Below are 13243 nucleotides of genomic sequence, written 5' to 3' on the forward strand. Positions count from 1 at the left end.
GTTGCACGGCCATCTGCTTAGTTTACTCATCATATATGTCGAGATGCCATGCCCATCCATTACCAATACATATTCCATCTGTCATCATACCATGTTTTTCCACTCAAATGCTGTTCTTGTGCATCAGACATCAAAAAGGAAGAGGGTGATTGCCGAACCTGAAGGAGCACCAGCAAAGTCCTTGAAAAAAGTGGTGGTGCCAGAGAAATCAGACAGCACCCCACTTATATTGGCTGTACAACCAGTGACACAAAACGTAGGACCGACTCCAGCAGACTGTACCCATACTTCACTGGCCACACCACTAGCCCCACCACACAGGACCTGCACTCCAGCAAAAGGTATACCGATTTCATTTGCCATAGCACCAGCTGTACCACAGAAAAATCTCACTCCAGGAAAAAGTACAGCAAGTCCACTGGCCGAAGACCTATCCCAACTGCAGAGACGGTCAATTCCTGCAGATTGGAAACCCATTCCATTTATTCCCAGTTTAAAAGACAATGCTTTCAATGTTGTTAGGGACTACGTGCATATATTCCCATCATGGGAAGATTATTGTGAAGACAAACACCATTTTCACATCTTCCTGTCCAACTTACGTGTAAGTGCTATTATTCATGGTTATTATTTTCCTATTTTCTGCTGATTGAACACATCAATGATTTACATTACATTGTTGTAACTAGGCGAGGGTAAATCTAGATAGTCATGACGAGCAAAGCTTGCTTGTGCTTTTCAAGGAAGCATTGCAGCAGTATCGGTGTTACCTGAGGAAATCACACTTTGATGGCAAGTCTATAAACGAATTTTCGGTGAAGTCTCCTGTGCTAAATTTAGAAGACATTGAATGGAAAAACCTTGTTATGCATTGGTCTCGTTCCCAGGATGAGGTACTGTCTATGAAATCACATGACAATTTGAACTTCTACTTTTCCGCATGTGCCTTACGGATCTTTTTTGCAGGAAATCTGCTCGAAGAAGAATTCCAGTTTGACAAGAACGACAGGATATCACAAATATGCTGCCCGCTGCTTTGCTGTTGTTAGTACCTGTTGTCCTGTATCACTGTACTTGCATACATACCTGGTTCATTTTGTGACAGTAGTATGCATGATAGCTTGCTTATCAATTGTTCGCTCCAAATTATTTGATCTGTATGAATGGTCACATTAGTGTAGAATATATCCAATGCCAATGTTTTTTTAGCTCTGCATTGCTCTTGTAAGTACATGCTGTCCTTTATCAGTGTACTTATAATGACAGGTAGTTGTTCATGTACCACCACTCTGCAGCTTATTTTCCTTTGCCCTCCATTTTCTACACATCAGATCTATATTTACTCTTACCATAAGGTTGGTACTGAAGAAGTTTAGCTGTGCATTGCTCTTGGCTATACCTTTTGCTTGTATCGCTGCACTTACATTTATAACTACTTGGTTATGTAGCATCACTCTTCATCTTATCTTAAATATTCTCCATTTTTTCGTATATTATCACATCTATATTTACTCTTAACAAAATGTAGAATAAAGGCAATGCTTTTGAAGAAGATTCTATGGTAAACTTCTTGAATTGCCTCCCCCATCAGCATGAACAAGGCCTTTATAGAGCTTGTCTTCACCAATAATGTAAGTTTGTCCATCTCAAGCCTTCAAACTTTGTTGTATATATTTGGTTAGGCATGACTGCAACAGCTATTTATTTTTGGTGTTTGCATCAAATTGCTTGTTTAAAGTTTATTATTTGTAGTTCATAAACAAAAGTTCGTCCTTTCTCAATTTAAGTTTTCAGTTTACAACCAAGTTCCTTCTTCATACCATGTAAATTAAACTATACAGAGCAAGTGATCTTCTTTTGCACTGCATGTATGCTTCTGTTCTTCATCTGTAATCCAGTGGTGTGGTGAACCTACCCACTACAGCACAATGTCATATTCTGCAATGTCTTAACAATGAACAATGTCATATCATTCTACTATTATTTAAACCGTCTCTTTGTTTGCCAATCTGAAATGGTATAAATTGACAGCACACTAACCATTGATACTTATGAGTTCTTGATCTGTAATCCAGTGGTGTCGTGAAGTTGCCAACTCCTTCACAATGTTATTTCCTGCCATGTCTTTACCTGAACAATACCATATTGTGTTAATGCAAATTTAAACTGTGTCACTTTATTCGTCAGTAAGAAATGTGATGAATTGTCAGCACTGATACTTTTATGTGCAAAACCTGTCATCTGTCTGCTTGTTTATCTTTCAGAGTGAGGAAGATATAAGTGTTGAACAAGAGCAGTCTCATCATCTTGCTCAGCTGCTTGCGCTGCAGCTCCCCAGCAGGGCTAACCTTTCTTGAACTCTATTGAAGTGCTGTCGGTTTTGTATATTATTTTGTCGGTGTGTTTATTTGCATTGGTGGCGATCTTTGATGCCCAGTGTATGTAATCTGCTGTCTGCTTGTGCTTTATTATCATAGTGGCGAACTTTGATGCCCAGTGGATGTAATATGCCGTAATTTCTTTATTGTATAGTCTAGGTTTTTTCTTATTCACGATGCTGCAGTTATTTTACTATATATATATATATATCCTGTCTTCGCAGTAAACCGGCCAAACCTTAAAATTACGGTACATAATCGGGCCGTCATGCAATCACGATGTAGGTTGGGCCTGAAACGTGCCGATCAGCTCACGGGCCGGTAGCAGCCCGAAATGAACCCCGGCCCATGATTGTGCGAATCAAATCACGGGCTTTTAACAGGCCGAAAAATTGTCTCGGTCCTGTTTGGCCCAATCAGATATCGGCTGCGAGCAGGCCGGGTGCAAACTGGGCCGTAGTTAGGCCCAACTATATGACGGGCCTTTAACAGGCTGAAATTAATAGAGGGCCGAAATGTTAAATGGGCCCTTAACAGGCCAAAACTAATATCAGGCCGAATTGCTAAGTGGGCCTTTAGCAAGTGGGCCCAAAAGCATAGTGTCCAGTTGACGGGCCGAATCTAATATGGGCCATAATTGAGCCCAAAGCCTCTTAAAGGGCCGAACCTGATCTTGGCCGTAATTGGGCCCAGAACATGGCAGGCCTTTAACGGGCCAGATCTCATATGGGCCACTATTAGGCCCGGAGCGTGGCAGTCCATTAATGGACCGGATCAAATATGGGCCGGCATTTGGCCCAAAACATGGCAGGCAGTTAATGGGCCGGCCTACTAGGGTCCTCAAAATCTTGTGGGCCTACAGCTGGGCCGGCCCATTAATGTCGGTGAAATATCGTGGGCCTTTAGCTGGGCCGGCCCATTATGATCCGCAAGAATCTTGTGGGCGTTTACCTGGGCCGGCCCATTACGGCACACAAAAATCTTATGGGCCTTTACCTGGGCCGGCCCATTATGGCCCGCAAAATCTTGTGGGCCTTTAGCTGGGCCAGCCCATTATGGTCTGCAAAATCTCGTGGGCCTTTAGCTGGGCCGGTCCATTATGGTGCGCAAAATCTTGTGGGCCTTCAGTTGGGCCGGCCCATTTAAACTTGATGGGCCGGTCCACGTGTCAACATATCATAGGTGCGTCTCGCCCATTGGATGAGTTGACACGTGTCTCCTTCAGCCAATGATGATTTTACACGTGGAAAATCCCCATTGGTCGGGGTTGTTAACGGGTTATCGGATCCAAAACCCGACCGATAGCTTAACGGCCTTCCGTTACGGTGGATGCCACGTGTCGGTCACCCTTGACGAAAGCACTTCTGTGACGCGTGATTTATTGTCATGGAAGTGGACACTTCCATGATGATAATTTTGGTAATGTCATGGAACACTTCTATGACAACACATGTATGACTATCTTGATTCTGTCATAAATTTGTCATGGATGTACATGCATGACAAAAAAAGTGACCTACTCTGACAAACACGTATCATCACGGAAGTGTATTTTTTTGTAGTGATGCTTAAGATTAGTGTTCCCTTTGGCAACATGGTCTCGAATGAAATGATGAGGAACTTCAATATGTTTAGTTCGAGAATGTTGCACGGGATTGTGAGCAATCTTAATAGCACTTTCATTGTGACACAGCAATGGAACATGTTTCACATATATCCCATAATCTTTAAGAGTTTGGGTCATCCAAAGTAATTGAGCACAACATGATCCAGCAACAATGTATTCCGCCTCGATATCGAGTTTTGTTTCTTGGAGGACCAAGACACAAGAGATCTACCAAGAAATTGACAAGTACCCGAATGGACTTTCTATCCACCTTGTCTCCGGCATAATCCGAATCGGAGTAGCCAACAAGATCAAAGGAAGACCTCCTAGGATACCAAATGCCAAAATTTGGTGTATGTATTAAGTATCTCACTATCCTTTTCACAGCCTTAAGATGACATTCTTTAGGTGGCTCGATATCGTGCACACATGCACACACTTAGCATAATATCGGGGCGAGAGGCACATAGATATAACAATGAACCAATCATAGAGCGGTAAACTTTTTGATCAACCGGTTCACCATCTTTGGTCAAATCAAGATGTCCACTAGTAGGCATGGGTGTAGTCATACCTTTGCATTCTTGCATATTGAACTTCTTGAATAAGTCCTTGGTGTACTTTGTTTGAGAGACAAAGGTACCTTCCTTAGTTTGCTTGATTTGCAAACTGAGAAAGAATTTGAGTTCACTCATCATAGACATCTCAAACTTCTCCGACATTAGCTTTCCAAACTTCTCACTAAAATGAGGGTTAGTCGAACCAAATATAATATCATCAACATAAATTTGGCACACAAATAGTTCTCCATTAACCCTTTTAGTAAAAAGAGTAGAATCAATTTTACTGATTTCAAAGCCTTTTTCAATAAGGAACTTGGTCAAGCATTTATACCACGCTCTAGGGGCTTGTTTAAGACCATAAAGGGTTTTGTGAAGTTTGTAGACATGATTAGGTTTCTTAGGATTGACAAAGCTGGGAGGTTGCTTAACATAAACTTCCTCCTCAATTTCACCATTTAGAAAAGCACTTTTTATGTCCATTTGGTACAAGGTGATATCATGGTGATTAGCATAAGCAAGTAAGATGCGAATGGACTCAAGTCTAGCAATGGGAGCATATGTCTCACCATAGTCCATACCTTCGACTTGAGTGTAGCCTTGGGCGACTAGACGTGCTTTTTTGCGGACGACTTGACCATCTTCATCTTGCTTGTTGCGAAACACCCATTTGGTACCAATGATGTTGTGGTTGTTGTCCGGCTTCTCGACCAATGTCCATACTTAGTTTCTCTCAAAGTTGTGTAGCTCTTCATGCATAGCGTTTATCCAATCCGGATCTTCCAATGCATCTTCAACCTTCATTTGTTCAATGCTAGAGATGAATGAGTAGTGTTCACAAAAATTAGCCAAACGAGTTTTAGAGCGAGTTATACTCCCGGTTTGGATATCATTGTAGATTTGCTCGACGGAATGATCTTTGGCGATTCTTGCTCGAACTCGTGGGAGTTTTGGCTTGGCTCGGGGTGGAACATCTTCTTCATCTTGTTCTTCTTCATTGTTGATGTTGTCATTCTCTTGTCGTGGTGGAGAAGGAGGTTGTTGATGTTCATCTTGGTGTGCTTCCTCGTTTTCTTCGTCTTGGTGTGTCCCACTTGTGGATGCTTCCGTATCAGTTCTTGGTTCACTTTGTCGTGAGGTAGAAGCTTCCACTTGGACGGACGGGGTACTCTCCTTCACCTCCATTGGACGAATCTTGCCAATAGACAAGTCTTGGATTGCTTCCGAAGGGTCTTTGTCTCCTACATCAATTGGCAATTGCTCTACTTGCGAGCCGTTAGATTCATCAAACTTCACATCTACCGTCTCTTCAACCTTTTGGGTGAAATTGTTGTAGACACGGTAAGTGTGAGAGTTTGAGCCATAACCAAGTAGGAAACCTTCATGAGATTTAGGAGCAAATTTAGAACGATGATGCTTATCAAGAATGTAGCATTTTGAGCCAAATACTTGAAAGTATCCAACTTGGGGTTTTGTCAGGACCGGTTTTCCAATAAAACATTTATTGAAAAGCCAACCTTGTATTGACCAGTACAGAAGAATCCTTCTTACCGGTAGACAAATCCTTGATACAGAAATCCAGAAGTACTAAATATTATACAAGGTTGAGCTGAGGCTGCTCAACAATTTATTACAAGCACGCCGATATTATACATAAAGGCAGATATGACACAAGGGTGTTTGGTGGCATACTACTGACTCGTAATAAAAGTGGTGGTGGATATGTCATAGTGAAGTGGGTGACATGACTCCAAAAATCTTACAGCTCATCAAGCGTCGGAGTGCTGCTCGATGATTTTATTGGGTAGCGGAAGCGTATATAATACAAGTGATCAACTCCAGGATCGCACGGGACTGACTGGGACTCCTCTAGGCGTCTGACTCGCTATCGAACTCTTCATCCATAAGATCACCTTCGTCAACATCTGGCCAAATCAACAAGCCAGGTGAGTACTTTGAATGTACTCGCAAGACAGTTTGGACATAAGATATAACAAATGCAAACATGATGCACATGAGCAGATTTGTAATGCACACTCAGATAAATAATTGCACTGCATGTAAAATAAAAAGGAAGTCAGGCGGTAGTCCTCCCGAAATCCCAATAAAAATAGCAGAAGGCCGATCGGGTGTCTGAAGCGACGCCTCGAAAGGTAAAGGTAAATTAACATGCCGTAGTCGGGCGTCGGGGCGACACAACATAAAGGGCTTATATTGAAACGTAAATAACAGAGCGTGCCACATTCGGACGTCTAAGCGACATCTCGAAAAGGGCTTATAATGAAAGTAAATAACAAGGGTGCCACAGTCGGACGTCTGAGCGACATCACATAAAGGGCTTATATCGAAAGTAAATAACAAGCATGCCACAGTCGGACATCTGAGCGACATCACATAAAGGGCTTATATCGAAAGTAAATAACATGAATGCCATAGTCAGACGTCTGAGCGACATCACATAAAGGGCTTATATCAAAAGTAAATAACAAGAATGCCACAGTCGGACGTCTGAGCGACATCACATAAAGGGCTTATAGTTTATCATTCGAATTCAAGTAGTTCATGAATTTAAATCATCACAAGGAAATACTCAGCACATAATAATAAACTGGTTAGTCCATTCACAGGAATAACATTCAACCGAGTTTACCACTCTCAGTTTCATGCTTATTCTCCAGAGACTGTCACTGGGGTTGACACTGAGATCGACACTGAGACTGACACTGACACCGAGATGATGTCCAAGTCCCTAGTCGTGGACATGGATACTAGAATGGTTTGACTCTGCAGAGTTTGTACTCTTTAACCACAGCCAACGGATTTTAGTAGTCACAAAGGACTAGTTCCGTTTACAGAATTTCAGAAGTAACACATCTAACCAGTACACACCCATTCCACATTCCGCTGCCAGGAATCACCCTAGGCAGCGCTCAAGAAAAACTCTAAGACGGGGAGGTCACAACCTCGAATAGCATGGGATCAAATTTATATCACGCGCTCTAAGGGGTGCCCCCCCCTCTCGGTCCCAACCAGAAACACCCATGCCCCCTGACCGAATGACGAGCTTTAATCCAGGGCCATGGAACCCTCATCGCGGTCCCTCTGTTTGGTGTGTACAAGGAAAGAGGTTTGCAACTTACTCAACCGCACGCTTTGCAGAAAACATGTGGCAGCACGAAAGGGAAATGAACGGGTTCGAGAGTTGATCCATGTTAACACTGGAGTTACACGGTTGATGTAAGACTGGCAGGCTTCAACAATACCAGCTTACAACCTATCGTGCCACCACATGATCAGGTTATCTTATCATCATATGAACATATCATACTTCGAAGCTCACCTGTAGCTTGCCTTGCATGCAACATAACATTCACTAATGCTTATATAAACATGCCATGAGAAAAACTACTCGAGCAAACATGCAAAACACTCATCATATCAAAGGTTCAAACATGCTTGCCTGGTTCGAAGTAGTCGGAGTCTAGCTCGGGGAAGTTCGCGGTTCCGTCACCTCCTCCGGTATCTACGGTATAAAGAAATCGCATACTAACGTAAATTCCGTGTGTGCATAAAAATTGTTCCAATTTTTTTTCAAATAAATATGATAAAAAACTAGACAGAAAAATAAAGATGACAGAAAAAGAATCAATTCAAAAACATCTTCTGTTAAAATGTTATAAAGGTTTTAGCCCAGGGACTTATTTGTAATGAAACAGAAAGTTTCCAGGGGTTTGTTTATAAAAATAGAAAACGTTTCAGTAAGAAATACGCCAATCCAAAGGGAAAGCGTACTTTGCCCGAAGGCGTTTTCCAGGAAAACGGTTCGAATAGAAAAAGAGAGGCTGACGAGGGGGTCCCACCCATCAGGTTTAAAATTTTGAAAAGGAAAAAACAGAGCACACCGGCGCCGAGGATCGCGGCGGTCGCCGGCGTCAATCCACGGCGAGGTAGGGGAAACGGTGAGTACCTACGGGTTCACGGAGTCCTTCCGCGTCAGTGGGTGGTGGAGTTGGTTGTCGGCGAGCACCACATCGACGGCAGCCTCCACTCCGGCGGACGATGGTTCGGGCGGTGATGGATCTCGCCGGGGAGGGCTGCAAATGTCGAATTGGGGCTCGGGTTAGAAGAGTGGGTGTACTAGGAGGCTTCTGGCAAGGTTTGGGAGGCGGGGGTGGTCTCACCAGACGGAATCATGCCGGAGCCCAAAGCGAATCGGGGCGGCCGGAGTCGGGGGAGAAGGCCTCCTCGAGGTCCTCCTAGTAGCTAGGCGTGGCTCTGGTGAGGTGGAGGGGTGGTTCTGGGTCGAGAACGAGCTCGAGGCTCCCTTTTATAGCCGGTCCGAGGCGGTTGCCGAGAACAGGATAACTCCGGCGATGATTACGGCGAGGCAGCGGTCGAACGGGGGGTTTAGGAGCCGGGGCAGCTGCAGATTGGATCACTGGCTTCATCCCATAGCTAAACTTGGCCAGACTTGGGCAACACTCCAAGCCCTCGACGGAACGGCTCACGGGCACGTTGGCGGCAGAGAGCGCGCTCTGCGCTTCTGCCCACGGTGACTGTGCTGCAGTATGCACGGGGAAGAGGACGGCCACGCGTAGGTTTCTGGTGGTTTGGGCGGTGCTGGACGGCGCCGAATGGCAGGGCTGGTCCCCTGCTGGCCGCCACGGGCGGTTCTGCCACCGCGGAAGACGCCGGCGCAGGCGAGACACGTCGCCACCAACGTTTGCGCCCGTCCAAACGACCGTGCGGTGCTCTGGATAAGGAGGAGAAGCAGTGAGAAAGATGCCAACGCGGGCACTGGCGAGATTGACGCCGCGCTCTGAAGAAACGACACTGTCGACTAAACCCAAACACTGAAACTCTGAACTTGACAGAAACAATGCCGGCCACCTGTTCGACGAAATGATTTTGGCATGTGGAAATTTTTTCTTGAGCTGATCTTTGGTGGGGTGGTCTCTTGATGCACCTAGGGGCTGCCTGAATTATCTCAGATTTTTAGGAGAAGAAAACAAATGAATTTCACCAAAAATGGCAAATCTAGTCCAAACTTGCAGCAAGCATATTTTAAAAAATTTGAACTGTGGACCAGTGGATCTTGATGAATCTTGGTTGAGGGTGCTAAGGACTAGCCAGAGGAGTTTATTTGAAGTTAAAACTCAAAGGGAAAAAGGCAGTTCCTTTGTAAATCCCTAAGGTCCAAAATAAATGACAGAAAAGATTTTGAGGTTAAAATAAATAGAAATAAAATTTAGATGAAGTTGAAACTTGCTAGATTTGGATGTTTGGCTTGTCCCAAAGTGGGGAGGTGGATTTGGAAGAAAAATTTCAACATGAGTCATGGCAAAAGAGAAACTTTTGAATGGAAAAAGAATAAATCCATAATCCATAGGGTTTCTTTTTAATAGAAAGGATTTCAAAAACTTTCCAAAATTATTTGTGTTGAGTCAAAATGAAAAGCCCTCAAGACCAAAAATCAAGGTTGAGAAGATCACATAAAATATTTGTCAGAAAAGTTTTTGAGAAGGAGAGGCTTTTAAGAAAAATATAAATAAGCTCCTTCCCATTAATAAAAGAATTTGAAGAAAAACCAAATGATTTTTTTGGAGTGTTACAGGTTTGTTACCGGTGAGGAGCTCATATGCCGTCTTGCCGAGTAGCTTGTGAAGATACACGCGATTTGTTGCATGACAAGCTGTCTCAACCGCTTCCGCCCAGAAGTGTTTTGGAGTCTTGTACTCATCAAGCATCGTTCTTGCCATCCCAATAAGAGTCCGGTTCTTCCTATCAACGACTCCATTTTGTTGAGGTGTGTACGTAGCCGAGAACTCATGTGAAATCCCCTCGTTGTCAAGAAAGGTATCCACATTTGCGTTCTTGAACTCCATTCCGTTGTTGCTCCAAACCTTCTTGATCTTCATGCCAAATTGATTTTGGGCCTTCCTAGTGAAGTTTTTGAAGATCTTTTGGACCTGCGATTTTTCATCAAGAAAGAACACCCACGTAAATCTTGAAAAATCATCAACTATGACTAGTCCAAACAAGTTACCACCGAGACTCTTGTAGGCATTTGGACCAAAGAGATCCATGTGTAGTAGCTCGAGTGGTCTTCTCGTGGTCATGATGTTCTTCGCGTGATGACTTCCTACAACTTGTTTCCCTGCCTGACAAGCACTACAAAGTCTATCGTTGTCAAATAGGACATCTTTTACTCCAAGGATATGATCACCTTTAATAAGCTTATCAAGATTTCGCATACCCACATGACCTAGCCTTCTATGCCACAACCAACCCTTAGAAGATTTAGCAATTAAGAAAGTTCTAGGTTGAGCCTTTTTAGTGAAATCAACAATGTAAAGATCACCTCTATGTATACCGGTAAAGACCATTTTATGATTGTCTCTTCGAAACACTTGGCAATCTACCTCAGTAAACAGGACATTGAAACCGAAATCAACAAGTCTAGATACTGAAAGTAAATTGTACCCAAGGGATTCAACGAGCATGACATTTTGTATGGAGCTATCATGTGAGATGGCCACCTTACCGAGGCCAACCACCTTACCCTTTGAGTTATCACCAAAAGTGGCATATTTTTGAGGGCCGTCATTTTCAGCAAGCTCATAGAACATATCTTTATCTCCGGTCATATGATCAGTACATCCACTATCAAGGACCCATTCCTTTCCTCCAGCCATGTAGCAGCGAAGATTTGCCATAAGACCAAAGTGTCTCATTGCATCATCAAGATCATTGTCACTATCATCATCCTCATCATAGTATCCATCTTCAACATCATCTTGGTGATTGATCAATTCCTAGAGATGGTAGTTCATTAGATAAATGATCACTTCTGTGGTTATCTTTATGGATTCTAATAGCTTTGGAAATGATGTTTCTAATGATCCCAACATCTCCTATGGCACGCATGAGATTTGTAAGCCCAAATAGACAATCACCAAAGCTAGGATCACTAGAATTCATCTTACTCAAGGCAATAGACTTATGGAGAATTTCGTCTAAATTTTTCAAGGAATAATTTGGAAATCATTCCTCAGGAAATCTCCATATAGTATAGGCACAATCAAGAGTAGGCAAACTAGCAATCAAATTTTTGGGCAATCCTCTTATGATAAGATTAATAGTTCTAAGATTGCGAATCATGTCAAGATCCCCTTCAGGTGTGGGATGCAAAGGATCAATATGAGGTGCACAAGGGCTAGTAATGTACTTGTTCAAATGATATTCAGTGAAAATCTCAAGCATTTCATTTTTCCACTCATGAAAATATTCTCCATCAAGAATAGGCACTCTACGTCTAAGACTCCCCAAAGTAGACACATCCATCTTCCTCCAAAGGTGTTTAAACCAAGGAAATGGAGACCAATGCTTTGATACCAATTGAAAGGATCAAGAAGAGGTGTCTAGAGGGGGGGGTGAATAGACTCTAATCAAGAAAAGTTGCAGCTTTTTAATCTCTTGAGTTGAAGTGGAGTATTAGCACTAGTTTAAACATTCAAAATACATATCAAGCAAGCATGCAAGCATACAAAGAGTATATGAGCAGCGGAAAGTAAGGCATGCAAGTTGCAAGAATATAAAAGGATGGGATTGGAGTGTGCAAATGCAATTTGAAGACATGGAGATTTTTTATCCGTGGTTCCGATAGGTGGTGCTATCGTACATCCACGTTGATGGAGACTTCAACCCATGAAGGGTAACGGTTGCGCGAGTCCATGGAGGGCTCCACCCACGAAGGGTCCACGAAGAAGCAACCTTGTCTATCCCACCATGGCCGTCGCCCACGAAGGACTTGCCTCAATCGGGTAGATCTTCACGAAGTAGGCGATCTCCTTGCCCTTACAAACTCCTTGGTTCAACTCCACAATCTTGTCGGAGGCTCCCAAGTGACACCTAGCCAATCTAGGAGACACCACTCTCCAAGAAGTAACAAATGGTGTGTTGATGATGAACTCCTTGCTCTTGTGCTTCAAATGATAGTCTCCCCAACACTCAACTCTCTCTCATAGGATTGGTTTGGTAGAAAGAAGATTTGAGTGGAAAGAAACTTGGGGAAGGCTAGAGATCAAGATTTATGTGGTTGGAATGGAATATCTTGACCTCAACACAAGTGTAGGTGGTTCTCTCTCAGAAAATATGTATTGGAAGTGTAGGCATGTTCTGATGGCTCTCTTTACGAATGAAGAGTGGGTGGAGGGGGTATATATAGCCTCCACACACAATCTAACTGTTACAAACAAATCACCAAACTCGGTGGGACCGATTCAGAGAACTCAGTCGGACCGATTTGGTTCATAATGTGACCGTTAGGCATTTCGGTGGGACCGAATGGATCAACTCGGTGGGACCGATGTGCTAGGGTTAGGGTAAATCCAAAACTCGGTTTGAACGATTAACTCGGTTTGAACGATTACTCAAACTCGGTGGGACCGATTTGGGTAATAAGTGAAACAGAATGTTGGCCAAGCAAACTCGGTGGGGCCAGTTGCAAATCTTGGTGGGATCGAAATTATTGCAACAGACAACAGAGAGTTTGCAAGCCAATCTCGGTGAGACCGAGATCCCATCGGTGAGACTGAACTGATTAGGGTTTCTGGTAGTGGCTATGTCAACTGAACTTGGTGGCTCCGGATATGAAATTTCGGTGGGGCCGAGTTTGACTTTTTGGATTAGGACATATG

This window comes from Triticum aestivum, chromosome 2A (assembly GCF_018294505.1).
Source record: "Triticum aestivum cultivar Chinese Spring chromosome 2A, IWGSC CS RefSeq v2.1, whole genome shotgun sequence".
Lineage (NCBI taxonomy): Eukaryota > Viridiplantae > Streptophyta > Magnoliopsida > Poales > Poaceae > Triticum > Triticum aestivum.